The following is a 21,467-nucleotide window of genomic DNA, read 5'->3' as shown; positions in this document are numbered from 1 at the left end:
GACGCCACCCCGCTGGCTAAACAAGCAGGCCAATATATATATATATATATTAAATATGTGTAAGATTATTACTTTTAACCTTGTCCTAAAATAACTTGTCTGACAAGCGAAGGATGACGATTTTGATCCAAAACTATTGGATGGCTGTGGGAGAAGAGAAATAGGTGATACATTGCTAGGAGTTATGGAAGAGAGACAATGATAGTAGTGTAATGAGAGGTCAGTAATAGTGCAGGACAGGGGGCAGGGAGTAATGGCAGCTACATATTTGTTGGTGAGAGAGAGAGAGAAACCGAGTGGGAGATAGTTGTGGAAAGTGTGTGAAATATGTTTATAATAGATTGCAAAGTGTTTGCCAGAGAGAATTTACATGCTTTTGGAGAGAAGTGTGAGCTGAATGATGGCAGTACACTTGTTATTCCAAGTAGATCTAATGTTGAAGTTGACAGCTGTATGATCAAAGGTGCGATTTAAGGTAATAATGGCAGGGATAGTTACTAAGATGCTTAAAACATATGGCGAAGAAAGATATAACTTGCTAGTCACTCACTGAGTCAATCAGGTAGTACAGAAAGGTGTCATATCTAAGAGCTTCTGACACAATAGTACCATCCAACCCATGCTGGTTTGGAAAAACAGACATGGAAAATGATGATGATACACACACACTCTGGTTTCTGCACACTTGTGGTATATCTCACTCTGCTGAAAAGGTATTGGCTAACCATGGTAAATGTAAGACATTACTAAGGGTTGTTGTGCTGTAGAATGAGAGAGAGAGAAAGAGATAGAGCTTGCTAAGTCAGTTACTGTTTGATTTCAGAGTTTGTAACTTTTGTTTATCTTAATTTTCATCTTTAGATTGAATGTATTAAATATATCAGCTGTTACCTGGTTTAGCTCAAACTACTCATTATGCCATTTTGCATTTCCCATATTGTTTTTATGTATTCACTTATTAGTTTTTGATTAAAGTATGTTACTCTGAAAATAATTGTGACTTCTAATACTGATAAAAGACGTATATTATCAAAGGTACGTGGCTTATTGGTTAGAGCATCAGGCTTACAATTATGAGGTAGTGAGTTCAATTCCTGGATTGGACTGTGTGTTGTGTTCTTGAGCAAGACACTTTTTTTCATGCTGCTCCAGTTCACTCAGTTGTAGGAATGAGTTGCGATGTCACTAGTGCCAAGTCTTATCTGCCTTTCCCTTGGACAATGTTAGTAATGTGGAGAGGAGAGGCTGGTATGCATGGGTGACTGCTGGTTTTTCATAAACAACCTTGTCTGGACTTGTTCCTTGGAGAGGAACTTTCTTGTTGCAATCCCTTGGTCATTCATGACTGAAGAGGGGGCTTTACCCTTTACTATCAAATATATTCCTCCTTTAGGAGAATTCTATAAATTTCTCCCTCATTTTAGTCGCATATTCATTAAAATAAAGTCACTTAAATACCTCATTGAGTCAGGTTGTTAAGTTGACTGAACAGAGTATTTTTATGATCTTACATGCAAGCACATACACATACATGTGTGCACATATACATCATCATTTAATGACCTCTTTTCCATGCTTACATAGCTCAGATGAGATTTGTTGAGGTACAGTTTCTGTGACTGATGCTCTTTCTGTCACCAACCTTCATATGTTTCTATGCAAGGTAATATTTCCTCATAGCCAGACATGTTTTTCATGAAAAACTGAAAATGGACCACATTGTATGTATGAGGGTGACGTTGGTTTACAACCATTACATGATGTCAAGGCAAGAGTACACACACATGCACACAAAGGGTTTCTTTTAGTTTCTGTCTACCAAATCCCCTCACAACGATTTGTTTGGTCCGGGGCTTTAGTAGAAGACATTTGCCCAAGGTACCATATAGTGGGACTGAACCTAAGACCACATGGTTTGAAAGCAAGCTTCTTAATTGCTCAGTCACACCTGCACTTATGTATGTGTATATATATTGATTGATTGATTGATTGATTCTAGTTTCAGCTTATGAGCTGTGGCCATGCTGGGGCACCGCCACACACACACACAAATTCTATAATTATGAGCATTATTATAATTAGGGTTCAGCAATATATATCATCATCATCATCATCATCATCGTTTAACGTCCGCTTTCCATGCTAGCATGGGTTGGACGGTTCAACTGGGGTCTGGCAAGCCCGAAGGCTGCACCAGGCCAGTCAGATCTGGCAGTGTTTCTACAGCTGGATGCCCTTCCTAACGCCAACCACTCCGAGAGTGTAGTGGGTGATTTTATGTGCCACCGACACAGGTGCCAGACGAGGCTGGCTGACGGCCACGCTCGGATGGTGTTTTCTTATGTGTCACCGACACAGGTGCCAGACGAGGCTGGCGGACGGCCACGCTCGGATGGTGTTTGTTACGTGCCCTCAGCACGGAGGCCAGTCGTTGCGGTACTGGCTACGGTCACGTTCGGGTGGTTTTCTTATGTGCCACCGGCACTGGTACCACAAGGGTACAAATTCCATTGATGTACATCTACTTTTTGATTTGGTTCGATTTGATTTGATTCGGTTCTCACTTGCCTCAACAGGTCTTCAACAAGTGTCACAAGAAGGAAGGTATGCACAGGTGGACTGACTACGTCCCATGGATTATGGCTTCACTAGTCTTGCCGGGTCTTCTCACGCACAGCATACTTCCATAGGTCTCGGTCTCTAGTCATTTCCATGGTGAGACCTAACGTCCGAAGGTCGTGCTTCACCACCTCGTCCCAGGTTTTCCTGGGTCTACCTCTTCCACGGGTTCCCTCAACTGCTAGGGATTGGCACTTTCTCACACACCTATCTTCATCCATTCTCGCCACATGACCATACCAGCGCAATCGTCTCTCTTGCACACCACAACTGATGCTTCTTAGGTACAACATTTCTCTCAAGGTACTAACGCTCTGTCGAGTAAGTACACTGACATTACACATCCATCGGAGCATACTGGCTTCGTTCCTCGCGAGCTTACGCATGTCCTCAGCAGTCACGGCCCATGTTTCACTGCCATGTAGCATAGCTGTTCGTACACATGCATCATACAGTCTGCCTTTTACTCTGAGCGAGAGGCCTTTAGTCACCAGCAGAGGTAAGAGCTCCCTAAACTTTGCCCAGGCTATTCTTATTCTAAGCAGTTACACTTTCAGCGCACCCACCCCCACTACTGACTTGGTCACCTAGATAACGGAAGCTATCAACTACTTCTAGTTTTTCCCCCCGGAAAGTGACGGAAGTTGTTTTCTGCAGATTTTCGGAGGTCAATGCTCCAGAGTATCTGCCACATACAAAAACTATCTTCCCAGTTAGCCTACCTTTGACATTGCTGCACCTCTTATGTGTCCATAGCTTACACTGGGTACATCATTATAGAGTTTCTACCCACACCCTTTCTACAGATCGAGCAGGGCCATCTTCCTGAGGATATTTGTGGATTGTCTACCTTTCTACTTATTAGTACTTTGGTTTTAGCTAGGTTGACTCTAAGGCCCCTCGATTCTAAACCCTCCTTCCACACCTGGAACTTCTCCTCCAGTTCTGATAGTGACTCAGCAATTAGAGCGAGGTCGTCAGCATAGAGGAGCTCCCAGGGGCAACCTGTCTTGAATTCCTCCACAATTGCCTGGAGGACTATGATAAATAGGAGGGGGCTGAGTACTGAACCCTGGTGGACCCCAACCTCTACTTTGAATTCTTCTGTGTACATGTTGCCAACTCTAACCTTACTTACGGCATCTCTGTACATGGCTTGCACAGCCCTCACCAGCCATTCATCTATCCCTAGTTTCCTCATTGACCACCAGATGAGGGATCGGGGGACCCTATCAAAAGCTTTCTCCATGTCAACGAAAGCCAGGTACAGGGGCTTATCTTTGGCTAGGTATTTCTCCTGCAGCTGCCTTACCAGGAATATAGCATCAGTGGTGCTTTTCCCTGGGACAAACCCAAACTGCATCTCATTGCTTTTCCCTGGGACAAACCCAAACTGCATATGTATATATAGTCATGGCTGTTGTCAGTGCTGTCTGACTGGCACCTGTGCTGGTGGCATGTGAAAAGCATTGTTTAAGTGTTGAGCTGCAAGGAGGCAGTGACAGGTGACCAAGACCTTTGGCGATATGCCATGCTTGTGTAGACCTGTCAAGCCAAGTGAGATCATAGTCGTGTCCAATGCCAGTGTCAAGTTATTGGTACCTGTGCCGGTTGCATGTAAAAAAACACTCATTACACTCAGTTGTTGGTGTTAGGAAGGGCATCTAGCCATAGAAACCTTGCCAGATCAGATCAGAACCTGGTGCAGCCTCCAGCTTACCAGGTATCAGCCAAACTGTCTAACCCATGCCAGCATGGAAAGTAGGCATTAAATGATGATTGTGTGTGTGTTTGTATATATATATATTGATTACAACTTAAAAGACTATATTGGTTGAGTGAAATGTGTTTTCTCATGCCAGATAGAATTGATGAGCTGCCTGTTGTACTCATTTGAGAAAAAAATACACTTTGCCATGGGCATATTGCCAAAGCAAAGTATCTGCAGAATCATTTTTGGTATTAAGTAGCAAGACAAAATTTTCAATATTAATGTATTTCATTAGACATGCTCTCATTGTAAGACTGCTAACATTGGCTAAAAGAATAGCAGCTGCTTCCCAAAAGCACTATTTGTAGAGAATTTGATAATGATACAACTAGTGGAAATCTGTTACAAGGAATCTATCAAATTCCATTCAAGCAGCATTGATCATCATGACCACTTTTCCATGCTTGCATGGATTAGGCAGAGGTTAACGAGGCAAATTTTCTATGGTCAAATGCCTTTTCTATCACCAACTATTACTTGTTTCCAAACAAGGTAATATTTCCCCATGGCTAGACTTGTTTTTGCACAATGTTTATTCATTAATCATCGTCATCATCATTTCAATATCTATTCTTCTATGCTTGCATGGGTGGTCGGATGACATTTGTTGAAGTGCAATTTCTACATCTGAATGCTCTTTCTTTCACCAACCTTCACCTGTTTCCAAGGATGGTAATATTTCCCCATGGCTGTGCATGTATCCATGGAAGATTGGAAATGGAGACCACTTGCATCTGAAGATACTTGTTTACAACTATCACACAGTATAGAGACAAGGAAACTATAACACACATTACCTTCCTGTGTTTGTTAATACCATTTACACACACATATGAAGATATCACTTCTTTGTCTACATAATTGTATTTGTGTTTTGAGCAGGGTGAAAAAGTTTATTTAAATCTTGTTAGTGATTCTAAATTAGAATTTTCATGTTTGTGTTGATGATTTTCATTTAGTTCAGCATAAAATGTCACAGATGTAGTTCAGTGTTTTGAGAATTGTTTTTAGTTTCACAAAGTAATCTAGGTTTTTATTATAATCTAAACTTCATATGTAGAACGTCAATTAGTATAAAACATTTCTTTTATTTTTGATTAGTTTACACTATTGTACACATACACAATAATCATCATTTAAAATCCTTTTTTCCATGCTTGCTGGGTCAGATGGGCTCACACACACACACACACACACTCTAGTGCGATGGGTTTGTGTGTGCGTACGTGTGAGCATATAGTTTTTCTCTACCAAATCCACTCACAAGGCTTTGGTTGGCCAGGGTCTATAGTAGAAGGCATTTGTTCAAGGTGCTGTGCAGCGGAGTTGAATCTGAAACCACATAGTTGGGACCCAGGCTTCTTAACCTCACAGCCACATCAGTGCCTATAATATGCATATTATAGGCACTGATATGCCTGTTTTTCCTTTATCTTTTACTTGTTTCAGTCATTTAGACTGCAGCTATGCTGGGGTACTGCCTTGAAGAATTTTAGGTGAACGCATCGACCCCAGAACTTATTTTTTAAACTTGGTACTTACTTTATCGGTCTTTTTTGCTTAACCGCTAATTATGAAGACATGTATACACCAACACTGATTGTGAAGCAGTAGTGTGGAACACACACACACACACACACACACAGAGTTTCTGTTTACCAAATCCACTCAAGACTTTGGACAGCCTGAGACTATTGTAGAAGACACTTGTCCAAGGTACTGCACAGTAGGACTGAACCTAGAACCATGTTGTTGAGAAGCACAGTTCTTATTGCACAGCTGTGCACATGCTTATATATTGAATATCCTTTTCAGCTGGATTCTTGAATAACTGATAGAAATTTTCCTTATGAATAATAACAAAACTATTGTATCGAAAAACTCTCAATAATTTTTTTCTAATTCTCCATTAAGTCTAAGAAGAAATGTTAGACTTGAACATTCTTTTTGGGATTATCTTCTACTAACACTGCTAAATACTTGTCTCCATATTGCAGATTTGATGTGGATACATGTTTTATCTAGACAATCATCTAACCAGATATGTCATACAAATTGCTTTCTCACGTGTTTTCGCTTGCAACTGGGGCTACTCTAATTATGACACAAGAATTGTTGACAGGTTAGCAGTTTATCAGAAGGAACCAAGATGAGAAATGATGCTAAAACAAGACGAGATTGAAGGATAAATTAATAATCTTATCAACACTCTTCATAGGAAAAAAATGGAAAATGCAATGTCTATTTGTGTGCATTTTTTTCTTTTTCTGTTGTCTGGGAAATTATCTTTATTTAAATGACCCTGTTCATCATCATCATCATTTAACATTCGTTTTCCATGCTGGCATGGGTTGGATGGTTTGACTGAAAACTGGTTAGCTGTGGAGTTGCACCAGGTTCCAGTGTGATTTGGTGTGGTTTCTATGGCTGGATGCCCTTCTTAACGCCAACTACCCCAAGAGTGTAGTGGATGCTTTTTACATACCACTGGCTTGGGTACCAGTTATGAAACACCAGCATTGGCCACGACTACGATATCACTTGGCTTAACAGGTCTTCTCAAGCATGGTGTATTCTTTTCTACTCTAGGTACAAGGCCTGAAATTTTGGGGGAGGACTGGTACTTAATTTATCAACCCTGAAAGAATGAAAGGCAAAGTCGACCTCCACGGAATTTGAACTCAGAACAAAGTACTGCTAAGCATTTTCTCCGGCATTCTAACGATTCTGCCTGCTCGCTACCTTTCAAACATAGTATATTACCAAAGGTCTTGGTCACTTGTCACTGTCTCCCTACAATCTATATGTCTTCATCATTGTTGTTTTAATGTCACGTTTGTCTTTGCTCACATTGGTCAGTTGGAATTTATTAAAGGCAGATTTTCTATGGACTGGTCTCCAATCCTCACCTGTTTCCAAACAAGGTAATATTTTCCCATGGCCAGATATGTTTGCTTAGAATATCGGAAATTAATGACACAGTCAGTATGGTAGTGACAATTATTTTCAACTATAACACAGTACCAAGACAAGGAGGTTCAAACATATATGCATTCTATTCTTTTATTTGTTTCAGTCATTTGACTGTGGCCATCCTGGAGCACCGCCTATAGTCAAACAAATTGACCCCAGGACTTATTATTTGTAAGCCTAGTACTTATTCTATCAGTATCTTTTGCCGAACTAAGTTACGGGGGACATAAACACACCAACATCGGTTGTCAAGCGATGGTGGGGTGACAAACACATACATACACACAAATACATGCATACATATATACATATGACAGGCTTCTCTCAATTTCCATCTACTAAATCCACTCACAAGGCTTTGGTCGGTCCGAGGCTATAGTAGAAGACACTTGCCCAAGGTGCCACACAGTGGGACTGAATCTGGAACCATGTGGTTAGTGCGTGCACACACACACACACACACATACATACACACATGTACGCACATTTGATGATGATTATACACAGCAAGCTTCTTTTCTTCTACCCACCAAATTCAGAAGGCTTTGGTTGGTCCAGGGTTGCAGTAAAAGAATAATATCCCAAGATGCCACATAGTGGATCTGAACCTGAAACCATATTGTTGTGAAGGAAAATTTCTCAACCACACAGCCATGCTTATATCTATATTGTAATACAGTTAATTTCTGGTGTATACAATGCTTGTTATTTATTTAGCATACAAGAGGTTTTTAATTGGCTTCATATTTTTGTGTTCTTGTCCAGAAGTAAATTGAAATTATTTTATAAATATCCACTTCTCTCTTGTCAGCTTCCATTTATTAACCGAAACTCATAATGACAGTCATATTCAAATGAAGTATTTCATTCTAATAGTATATTTTCTTAAATGTCGAAAAATCTAAATATTTAGATTAACTTGTAAGCTTTTGTTTCGTCCATGATTAAATATTTTCTTCCAAAAATTTGATTAAAAAAACTGTTTATAGAACAACAATAATACTAATTCATTGAAGATCTTGCTTTCACAACAACTGGGTTGGTGGGAGTTGTGGTGGTGGTAAAAATATGAAACGATATTATTCTTCATCAGAAATATTGTTTCACTTTTCTTTGTCATATTTTCGAGATGGCTTAGAGTTTCGAGTTTTGTGTAGGAGTATTGACAGAAGAAAGCAGATTTTAAAGATTGTATGTTTGTATAAAAACGAACCTCATAGGATATGATAATTAGGAAAGGAAAAGGGTAAATAGTTGTTACAGCCTTATTTTAAGGGGGAAATTTAATCAACATTGTTAACAAAAAAGATGTTCAAGTTAGTACATAGTAGTACTGGAATTGTCACATATTTGTAACCAGTTTAAAACCTTAATTTGTTAGGTTCAAATCCTGTTGAGGTCAACTTAAGCTTTTAATACTCTAAAAAAGTCGTGGAATAACTGAAACAAGTACCATCGATTGGTACAACTTGTATAAATCTGGAACTATTGGGGACTTGCTCTCCTTTTTCATTCCCCAGTGGTCTGATACTTTTGAGAAGTTCATTGAAAGCAATAGCGTTGAATTAGCGTGTCTGAAAAATTTGTGGTAAGCATTTTTGTCATAGGAAATTTTGATGTCAAAGAGACACACAAACAGACTGTAAACTAGATAACTCATTTTAAAGAAATTACCTCTCTCTAATTGGTAGGGTAGTTGATGATGTTGCAGTTTTAAGAAAGCAGCAATGACAAAAATTTTAATGAAATTTTCTATGACCTTGAATTTGGTATCAGTAAACACTTTGATCTGGATTTGAACCTGAAAGTGCACGGTTGTGATGTAAACTTCTTAACCATACAGCTATGCTTATTGCTTCCCCTCATTGGCAGGGAAAGACTAAAAAAATGGTTTTAAAACATGAATTAGCTTGTATTTAGTTTGGTTTCTTTGTATGAACACTTTGTGATTCTGTCAAAAATCCAGTGACTGTCCTTTGGAGTCTTGTAACCAACAATGCTGTTCTTCACAAAATGCATAAAAATGATAATTTTTCTACTATAGGCACAAGGCCTAAGTTTTGGGGAGAGGGGGCTAGTTGATTACATCAACCCCCAGTACTCTACTGGTATTTATTTAATCAACCCTGAAACAGTGAAAAGCAAAGTCAGTACAGGTGTAATTTGAACTTGGAACAGAACAGACAAAATGCTGCTAAGCATTTTGTCCAGCATGCTAATGATTGCCAGCTCACTGCTTTGATAATCCTTTTTATTATAGACACAAGGAGTGGAATTTTTGGGAAAGGGGCTGGTTGATTACATCAACCCCCAGTACTCAGCTGGTCCTTATTTTATCAACCCCGAAAGGATGAAAGGCAAAGTTGACCTCAGCTGCATTTGATCTCAGAATGTGAAGCCGGAAGAAATGTCGTTAAGCATTTTGTGTGATGTGCTAATAAAGATTCATAAGTACAGTACAAATTATTCTGGAGAAAATATTTCTTTATTGCCCACAAGGGGCTAAACACAGGGGACAAACAAGGACAGACAAAAGGATTAAGTCAATTACATCGACCCCAGTGCGTAACTGGTACTGACTTAATCAATCCCGAAAGGATGAAAGGCAAAGTCGACCTTGGTGGATTCTGGAGAAAATATTAACATACTACAAGGCCTAAGTGCTTCATCATCATCTTTCTTGTCTACAAATATCCAAAAGATGAACTACAATAGTTGAAATGTACTTACTTTCATTATGAATGAAAGACTGTAATCAGAAATGCATAAACTTAACACAAAGCTGTTAGACCAAAAACAATAAGCTGTTTGAGATTTACAAAAATGGAGAAAGGAAATAAATCAAAATGAAGTGAACATTCTAGAAAGTTTTACAAGTACTAGGTAGTTTATCACTGAAAATTAAGCCAAAAAAAAAAAAAATAATTAACATGTTTCTGTAATACTGAAGTGGTCGATGAAAGTGCAAATATAAATCATATTTGCAGCTGATTGTTATGTGATAATTAAGATTATAGGAGGAGGAAGAGGAGTATGTCATTGCAAAAATATTTAATGTTGTTGGAACTCATTTGGTTTGGAAGTAGATAATAAAAGAAAATTATCTTTTACTTGTTTCTGTCATTGGACTGTGGCCATGCTGTGGCTTTAAGTCTGATTCTTTATTTTGCTGAACTTTTTACTTATGAGGATGTATACAAACCAACATCAGTTGTCAAGTGATGGCGGGATGACAAAAAAAAAAAAAACACGCGCACACAGTAAATAAAAGGAAAAAATAAAATGACAGGATTCAAAATTTCTGAGAGGATATATTACAGTAGATTATATATTAAATCCTCTGTTGATTTATTGGCTAACAAAATCTATAGATGCTTTGAGGTTTCAGCCAACATTTCTTACTTGTTTGTTGATATTCTCATGAAAAATGTTTGGATGACCAAATTGCTTTTTGAAGTCTGGTTCAAAATTTTGTTTCTATTCTAAGGTTGAGAATTGTTCAAAGTCTCAGATTCTGGCTTTTAACCCTTTAGCATTCAGATTACTCGGTTAAATGTAATGCTTATTTATTCACATTGTTTTTCATTTAATTATCTTGTAGCTTTGAGATTTCAGTGATGTAATTGCTTATTTTTAGAATGATATTGTTGTGGAGGTCAGATCTGGCCAGTGCTAACAAAACAATATTTAAGCTGGATATGGCTGGTTTAAATGTAAAACGGTCAAGGTGTTATTCATTATAGACAGTGCCACAGGTCACCCAAAGATTTCTTAGATGGTTTGTGTGAGAAAGTTGAAATAAAGTTGTTGCCTCTCATTTTGACACCAGAGAACATTCATTTATGACGTAAACTGAATTTAGGAAAAGTTCAATTCTACAAAAGAAAAAAAAAATTCTCTTGTTGATACATAGGATGAAATCATGACAAAGAACATACATTATCATCAGCGTCATCATTTTAATGTCCACCTTTCCATACTTTCATGCGTCAGATGGAGTTTATTAAAGTAGATTTTCTATGGTCAGATGCTCTTCCTCCTGTGAGCAGAAACCCTTACCTCTTTCCAAGCAAAATAATATTTTCCTCAAAGCCAGACATGTTTTCACAGAATATATTGAAAGTGAATGACACTGCTTGTGTGACAATTGCGCTCATTTACAGTTACGCTGTGTGAGGGCAAGGGAATATAAGCACACACACACAAATATATACAATGGGCTTCTTTGTTTCCGTGAACTGAATCCATTTACAAGGCTTTTGGTTGGCATGGGGTTATAGAAGGCACTTTCTCATAGTGTAACATATAAGGCATCTAGAACTATGTGGTTGGGAAGCAGATTTATTAACCACACAGCCATACCAATATTTAAAAAGCACCATCCAAATGTGGCCGATGCCAGTGCTGCCTTGACTGGCTTCTGTGCCGGTGGCATGTAAAAAGCACCAGCCAATCGTGGCTGCTGCCAGCCTCCCCTGGCACATAAAATGCATCCACTACACTCACGGAGTGGTTGGTGTTAGGAAGGGCATGCAGCTGTAGAAACACTGCCAGATCAGACTGGAGCCTGGTGCAGCCTCCTGGCTTCCCAGACCGTGGTCGAACCATCCAACCCGTGCTCGCATGGAAAACGGATGTTAAACGATGATGATGTGCTTATTACACCAAAGGTTTCAAAACTGAAATTATTCAACAATGACAGATTGTAGTTTTGATTTGGAGAGATGGACAAGGAGACTGTTACAGAATTGCTGCAATCTCATGACATTGAACTATAAACAAAGATCTATGTAAAAAAAAAGAGGATGGTGCAACAGCATTCTTTGGAAAAACCAAATACCAAAAAGAAAGCTGCATCAACAAAGGAGTCTATTCGATGCACTTTTCCAGGATTGTGAACATGCGAAATAAAAATTAACGGAGGGAGGATGTGATATTGATCATACAATGAAAGTCAGTTGAGCTATGAACAGCATTATTAAATGTTACAAGCAAAATATATGAAAAGAAAATCTTCAAAGCAAGTCTACTTTACATTATTTTACAAAAAAAAAAATCGTTTTTTATTATATAAAACAAATTCTACTTCTTTTATGACCTTGGCAGTATAAACCAATTTTATATATTATTGTTGCTATTTAACACAGTTTTGCCATTATATCAGAATATTCTACTGACATCAGCAATATTGACCGATTGACTTTAATATCAGTGTTCTTTTGTACCAATTAATTTGGTAAATGGTAACATAGTTTGAAATATGACACTAATATTTTAACTATACTTAATCAGTTAAGTATATGTATTTTGGTAAATTTAAGACTGGCGTGTCAGCTTATGAATAATAATAATAATAAAATTTGGTGATATCTTCTGAAGCTCACAGTTGTTCTGTTGCTGAGAAAAAGGTCATTGTGTGATGTGTAAGAGTTCATCATTTATTTGGTTTCACTCGCAATTTGAAAATATTTTCTTTCTATTTATACACAACAGAGTAGCCTTCAGGTTAATGCCCTGTTGATTCTGTTGTATTTATTTTAGTGAAATATTTGTAACTATTTTTGTTTCATGCTATTATGAACTGGTGTTTGGGAACTCATTATAGAAACAGGTTTCTTTAAAGCTCTGGTTAAATGTGACCATAAGCATTATATTGCTAGGATCATTAGTGCCAGATAAAATATCTTGTGATGGTTAGCTATAGCTCATGTTCTGAGTTCAAATCCTGCTGTGGTCAGCTTTACCTTGAAGGCACATGGCTAAGTGGTTAGGATATTTGGCTCATGATGATAAGGTTGTGAGTTTTATACTTGATGGCGTGTCATGTCCTTGAGCAAGACACTTCATTTCACATTGCTCCAGTCTGCTCACCTGAGAGAAATGACTAGTACCTGTACTTCAAAAGGCCAGTCTTGATACACTCTGTATTATGCTGAATATCCCTGAGAACTACGTTAAGGGTGTGTGTATTTGTGGAGTACCCAACCACTTGCATGTTAATTCTGTGAGCATGTTGTTCCGTTGATTGGATCAGCTGAAACATACATTGTTGTAACCAACAGAATGCCAGTAACTGTGTGTCCTATTTCTTTACTACCCACAAGGGGCTAAACACAGAAGGGACAAACAAGGACAGACAAACGGATTAAGTCGATTACATCGACCCCAGTGTGTAACTGGTACTTAATTTATCGAGCCCGAAAGGATGAAAGGCAAAGTCAACCTCGGTGGAATTTGAACTCAGAACGTAACGGCAGACGAAATACTACTAAGCATTTCACCCGGCGTTTCTGCCAGTTCGCCACCCTGTGTGTCCATCTCTGAGATCAATAAAATAACCCCACCACCTAGTCAAGTAGTGGGATCAGTAAAATCTAACCATTGCACTTACAATTTTGAGCCTTATGTTTGTATTAGGAACAATTATGTGAAGTTGTGAAGGAAAGAAAAGACTTGGACTTTATTGAACAATTATTGAACAGAATTACTAGTTATAGAATCAACAATTTTCTTTGTTGCTGAAGGCTAGGTTCTTGGAATTGTCTATAAAAAAATGAAGTGTCAGAAATCTATTTGTTTAAAAATTTTGCATTAGTGGCTTTCGCACAATGTGTCAATGATGAATGGCGCAAGTAGGAATTAATAAGCAAAAAACTTCATATGTTTGTTACAAATTGTCTAGATGTCATTATCTCACTTTCCTCCCCTCACTTACTGTTTTTAGGATGCTTACAAGATGAAGGGAGAATATTGGTTATTGTACTTTAGCACCATTTTAAAGTGAGATTTTGTTGCTATTTCTAGAGAGTGTAGTAACCACACAGAGGTTCCCTTCTTGGCTCATAAAGTTAGGTGAATGACTTGATGTGGTCTACGGATTCAGTTGTCACATAGAACTGTCTAGCTAAGGACATACAACATTCCCTGCAGTGGTTTCTGTTTTTAGTGTGCAGTATAGTAGTAGTCTTTGGGTTTGTTTCTTCCACTCTCTAACCAGATCTTGTTGGCTTAGCAGAGATGAGAAAATTGAACAAAGTCAGAGAGCAACATTAGTAGTTCTTCCTACTTGTTAATTGAAATAATTAAATAGAAATAGTTCACACAAACGGATACACAAAGCCACTCAGTGAAGCAATTGACATTGTTTAAAATATTAAAAGATTATTAAACCTTTCCATTACCATATTTTTGATGAAATGGACTGCCATTGTTTCAATTAATTTCAAAAATTATGAAGAATTTAGTAAATAGAATATTAACATGGAATTTCAATAGGTTTTAATTTTGATCATTTTAAAGCAGGAAGTTTGTATTATAAACCCAGGAGGGGATCTCAGCCAGGTTGATATTGAAACAGTTAATACAATAATTGAACTAATGTAGTTGTGATACCCGTGCTGGTGGCATGTAAAAAGCACCATCTGTATGTGGCTGATGCCAGCGCCGCCTGACTGGCGTCTGTGTTGGTGACACGTAAAAAGCACCAACCTATTTCTTTATTACCCACAAGGGGCCAAACACAGAGGGGACAAACAAGGACAGACATAGGTATTAAATCGATTACATCGACCCCAGTGCGTAACTGGTACTTAATTTATCGACCCCGAAAGGATGAAAGGTAAAGTCGACCTCGGCGGAATTTGAACTCACAACGTAACGGCAGACGAAATACCGCTAAGCATTTCGCCTGACGTGCTAACGTTTCTGCCGATCGTGGCCGTTTGCCAGCCTCCTCTGGCCCCTGTGCCAGTGGCACGTAAAAAGCACCCACTACACTCACGGAGTGGTTGGTGTTAGGAAGGGCATCAGCTGTAGAAACACTGCCAGATCAGACTGGAGCCTGGCGCAACCTCCTGGCTTCCCAGGCCCCGGTCGAACCATCCAACCCATGCTAGCATGGAAAACGGACGTTAAACGATGATTATGATGTTCTGGTTCCATCTTGTCTGGAAATTCTGGTCAAAAGGAGGGTCCATGCATGATATCTAAATACTTTCCATCTTTCACCATGCTATCATGTTGACTCATTAATATAAGAAAGTTTTTTATATTAAATGTATTTCATGGACTGATTTTTGGTCACGATAGCAAATATTTCCCAAATTAGGTGTATAACTAAGTATTTAATTTTTTGAAATAAAACTGCATTTAGTCATTATAGCTTATTTGCTGAAGGACATTTGCCAATTCTTTTTACTGGTTCTGTGGCCCACCCATAACTGATGTTTGCACAGAATACTTTGTTCAGCTAATTGTCTTACTGCAAATATCTGATCTTATACGTTGCTTTAAGAAGTTGCTGTTGTAAATGTCATTCAACCTGCTAAAAAAAAGTCAGCCAAATATCATTCTTGCAAAAGAAGATAGGATGATCTCAACTGGAATGCTTTTGATCAGTCAGGATTGCATGGTGGTGTTGTGGTTGATCTTCAAGGAAATAGTTTCCATTTATTTTTCTTTTCAAATTGCTGATACTATTCATTACAACTTCTGACAGATACACTGCAAGATTTGTACAGTACTCGCGTGTATGTGCGCATGCATGCAGCTGTATATGCATGCACTAGCACTATGACCCGTCGTTGCCAGGTCATAGTGCTAGTTTGGGTTAATCAACAACTTGTGGCTTGAACACATTTGAAACTTTTGAGTTATAACTAATTCTTAAGTAAGACCTATGTTTCTCATTAAATTTCAACCCTGTGTAATTTCTATGGCTTTTTAATATTCATCAAAAAGTACAGTATATATAATTCTTCTGTCTAAGGTGGCAAGCTTTGTGGCATTTCTCTTGGTTTTCTTTATGTTCTAATTTCAATTAATGCTGAGGTCAACTTTGCCTCTTTTATCCTTTTGGTGGTTGATAAAATAAAGTCAGTCAAGTACATCAACTCCCCGCTCCCCCACCTCAAAAATTTCTGACCTTGTGCCAAAATTAGAATCATCATTTGTGTCTTTTTTTATTGCTGTCAAGGCTGGACAAGAATTCTTGAAGTAGTATTCTATGGCCAATTACTCTTTCTGGGGCCATTCCTTATTTATTTTCAACTAAGGTTCCTCATTCCCCAGCTCTTCAACTATGAAATCACTGCACTACAGGGTATTATGTAGAACAAATGTTATTGTACCCAAGTGGTATCACTGTATGGAGGAGACACACATATTTGTGCACTCATATACAATAGGTGCAAGCATAGCTGTCTGGTTTGCTTCTCAACCATGTACTTTTGGAGTCAGTCCTACTGTATGGAAGTGTTTTCTATTACAGCTCCAGGTCAAACAAATCTTTGGAAGTGGATTTGGTTGCTTGAAACTGAAAGACACCCATTGTGTGTGCACATGCATGGGTGCAAGTGTGTGTTTGTGTTTTATTGTCTGGATGTCATACACTAATTGTTAACAGTTACTCTCATACAAGCAGTAGTTCATTTGCAGTCTTTCTGAGAAATGTCTGGTCATTGGGCTGGTTGTGTTTGAAGGACTTAGGAGAAATAATATCTCACTCAGAAACGGGTGATGGTTGGCAACAAGAAGAGCATCCAGCCATCAAAAATCTGCCTCAGTGAGTCTTGTTGGATGTATGCAAGCATGAAAAAAAAGACATTAAGAAGATGATGATGATACATGCACCCACATTGTTCTCTTAGTATAGTTCCTTGCAACCAAATAAGGCGGCGAGCTGGCAGAAACGTTAGCGCACCGGGCGAAATGCTTAGTGCTATTTCGTCTGCCGTTACGTCCTGAGTTCAAATTCCGCTGAGGTCGACTTTGCCTTTCATCCTTTTGAGGTCGATAAATTAAGTACCAGTTACGCACTGGGGTCGATGTAATTGACTTAATCCGTTTGTCTGTCCTTGTTTGTCCTCTCTATGTTTAGCCCCTTGTGGGCAATAAAGAAATACGTATAGTTTCTTGCAACCAAATTTCACTTGGGTCACCCAAGGCATTGGTTGAACTAGGATTGTAGTTCAAGATAGTGTCACACCATAGCATCAAACTGAAACCACATGGTTGCAAAGTGAAGGCTTTATCTACATAGCCTTGCCAGTACCTATTACATAAAACATTTATAGCTTTTTGTCATAACGAAATAATTTCTCTTTGAGAAGTCAAATATTCAGCAATACACATTTATGAAAGGAAGCTGTTTAGATGTAGCTGTGTTAGTGCACAATATAAATAATGAAATTTTAATATTTCTAATTTCCTCATGATTTTAGTGACAAGAAAATCTCCCAGTTTAATCTCACTATTTTGCTTTTACCATTGCTACTAGATATTTTCAAATGATTTCCCTTGTGGATGCAAAACTCTTTGATTGTTACAAATTTTATCAAATTTCACGTTTTTAAAGATATATCACCTCTGGGTATAATTCCTCCATATCTAATTTTTACATAACTTTATCTTTTTGTCTGGAACAGTAAATTTACTATAATAGAATTTCATATCATCATCAATATCAATATATTAAAGTGATATGAAGGTAGAAAACTGGAGTGTTGGTTCTGAGCAAAATCTTTGTAAAATCAAATTGTCCTTTCAGTTGCTGTAAGCCAATGAAATGACTACTTGTTTTATGAACTAACTAGCACTATGACCCGGCGTTGCCGGGTCATAGTGCTAGTGCATGCATATTCAGCTGCGTGCGTGTGCACATACACACGAGTACTGTACAAATCTCCGACCAATCACATGCTGGCATTCAATTGGCGTATCAAGTTTCGGGCATTTTGATTGGGTTTTGGATAGAAAATTCACAAAAAAGTCACTTCTATTGATTTTTTAATGGCTTTGCGGGGTGACTGGGGAAATGTAAAGATGTGCACGACCACCCTTGGATGGTTTTGAATGACCATAGAAAGTGTGAGCCCTCTAACTGAAAAATTGTGAATTTGTATAAAGGACACACACACACAGACATTTTGCTGTTTATATATAAAGAGATGAATTTGGCCATCTGCATCCCTTTTCCTTTACAAAAGGGGGTCCATTCTTCAGTCAAAAGAAAGCTTATTCTTTTACTTGTTTTAGTTATTGGACTACGGCCATGCTGTGGCACTGTCTTGAAGGGTTTAATTGGATTTAAGTCTGGTGCTTTTTCTGTTGATCTCTTTTGCCAAAACAGTGAGTTATAAGGATGTAAGCAAATCAACATAGTTCTCACAGCACTGGTGGTGGCTGGGACACACATACACAGTAGGCTTCCACACAGTTTCTATCTACCAAATTGACTCAGAAGGCTTTGGTCGGTCCACGTGTTTAATAGAAGACACTTGCTCAAGGTGCTATGCAGTGGGACTGAACCCAGAACCATGTGATTGCAAGGTAACCTTCTTGACCACACAGCCATACCTGTATCTATATACATTTTGATATCAGGAACTCGTTCCCTACCAAAATAGTTATTTGGTATATTCCGCAAGGTTTAACTCCTGACTAGTAGGTTATTTCTGCTTTACCATCAACCACCAGAGAGTGCTTCAAAATGGTTACTCATGCTGCTAGAAATAGCAGCCTAATCACACTCCTCTCAATGGATGATGGGAGTCCAGATTACATTACTGGTACACTTTTGATCAGAGTTCACTCATCTCAGTCAGGGTTGGCACATTGAGGCCAAACAGCATGCTAGAAACAGCAGCCTAATCGCACTCTTCTCAATGGATGATGGGAGTCCAGATTACATTACTGGTACACTTTTGATCAAAGTTCTGTCATCTCAATCAGGGTTGGCACATTGAGGCCAAACAACAGTCAGACACATCACCTGTTGAGTTCAATATAATTCTCTCACATATACAAATCATTGATGTTTTGTACATTAGTGTTTCACAGCTCACTGACATTTATTGTTTATAGCGTCACTTTTTCATATATGTTAATATCTTCACCATTTATCTTTAGTGTTTGCTTTGAGTTTATATATATACATATATATATATTTATTTATCAATAGTATTATGCTTACAGCTTTCCACTGTGTCAATCACTGCTTTATGTATTTCTAATGGAAAAAGTGGTGTGAGTTTTTTGCCAATACACATTAGTGAAAGGTGTGTGTGTGTATGTTGCTGAAGACATGGCTGTGTTTAAGAGGTTCCAGCCACTTGGTTCCAGGTTCAATCACTTTGGACAAGGGTCTTCTAATATAGGCCAACCAAAGGCTTGTGAGTGAGTACCTTTGGTAGACAGAAACTGAAAGAAGCCTGTTTTTCTAATGTGTGTGTGTGTGTGTAATATCAACATTTTATATTTGCTTTTCCATGCTGGCGAGGGTTTCTGAGGCATAGGTTTTATGGCCTGATAACCTTTATGTCACCTAGCCTTTCATCAACTTGTATCTATTCTAAAGGTAAGGTAACACATGGTAATATAAATCCATGTATATGCATGTAAGTGCAGGTGGCACGTAAAAAACACCCACTACACTCGCGGAGTGGTTGGCATTAGGAAGGGCATCCAGCCGTAGAAACACTGCCAGATCTGACTGGGCCTGACGAAGCCTTCCAGCTTCACGGACCCCAGTTGACCCGTCCAACCCATGCTAGCATGGAAAGCGGACGCTAAATGATGATGATGATGATGATGCATGTATCTCTGGGTACACATATCTCTGTGTGTGTCATATATATATAATGTATTTGTATGCATATGTGTGTATATAATATATATATGTATATATATACACACATATATATATACATACACACACACACATATATATGTATGATTATATTATATTTTTTTGTGTGTGTTATGTATTTGTATGCATGTGTATACATATATATGTGTATGATTATATTTTTTATGTGTTTGTGTGTGTATATATTTGATGAACTTTCAGCAAATGCAAGGCTATAGAAGACACTTGTTCAACATTCTGCCCTGTGTGATTGAACTGAGAACCTCGTATATGGTTGTGAAGGAAACTTCTTGAACACAACAAAACCATTCTGTTCTTATAATGCACAGAGTTACACAAGGCTTCATATGCATTTCATACAGAGAAATACCAGTCTTTTAATTAGGCTTAGCAATTATTACAGGTAGAATAGGAAGTTGAGATATTTATTATTCATTCAATCAATTAGTCTACTTATAAAGGATTATAGATGAAAAGACAATATGACTGAGAAAGAAAGAGGTAGATCCTGTTCATGTTAAAGAAAATATAAATAATGTTACATTGTGTTTTAATAGTTAATTAGCCTTTAATAACTGATTTTGAAGCAGTTGGAATATGTGTATCTGTGTGTTTGTGTGTGTGTTTGTGTGTGTAGGCACATGGCTTAGTAGTTAGTGTGTTGGACTCCTGATCATGAGATTGTGGTTTCAATTTCTGGACTGGGTGATCATTGTGTTCTTGAGCAAGACACTTAATTTCACATTACTCCAGTTCCTTCAGCTAGTAAAAGTGGGTAATCTTGTAATAGACAGGTGTCCTGTCCAGGAGGAATATATACTCCAGAGAAACTGAGAAACCAGCCTTATGCTCCTTACAGAGTAATGTGGACTAACCACTCTATATATATATATATATATATATATATTCTCTTTACTCCTTTACTTGTTTCAGTCATTTGACTGCGGACATGCTGGAGCACCGCCTTTAGTCGAGCACATCGACCCCAGAACTTATTCTTTGTAAGCCTAGTACTTATTCTATCGGTCCCTTTTGCCGAACCACTAAGTTATGGGGATGGAAACACACCAGCATCGGTTATCAAGCGATGTTGAGGGGACAAACAGACACAAACACACACACATATATATATATACATATACGACAGGCTTCTTTCAGTTTCTGACGGCCTGAGGCTATAGTAGAAGACACTTGCCCAAGGTGCCACGCAGTGGGACTGAACCCAGAACCATGTGGTTGGTAAGCAAGCTACTTACCACATAGCCACTCCTGCGCCTATATATATATTGAGAGGGTCAAATGTTTTTATAGTTTATAATACTCTGTCAGTTACCATTATCACTACCAGTTGTCAGAATTGTTAATTTAATTAAAGTAAGTACTCTGTGTCACGAATGCCCTATAATCATTATTGTCGTCCTCACTTAATGTTCACTTTTCTTTGCTTGTATGCGTCAG

At 38.2% G+C, this 21,467-nt stretch overlaps 1 protein-coding gene across 4 annotated transcripts in view; it reads left to right on the top strand.

Annotated features, from left to right (window-relative positions):
• The window catches only part of LOC115218200 (coiled-coil domain-containing protein 6), a 191,333-nt gene that overhangs the window by 20,692 nt on the left and 149,174 nt on the right, over positions 1 to 21,467 (top strand). The gene's annotated exons all lie outside the window — the stretch shown is intronic.

This window comes from Octopus sinensis, linkage group LG1, assembly GCF_006345805.1.
Source record: "Octopus sinensis linkage group LG1, ASM634580v1, whole genome shotgun sequence".
NCBI lineage: Eukaryota > Metazoa > Mollusca > Cephalopoda > Octopoda > Octopodidae > Octopus > Octopus sinensis.
This window is presented reverse-complemented; position numbering and strand designations above follow the sequence as displayed.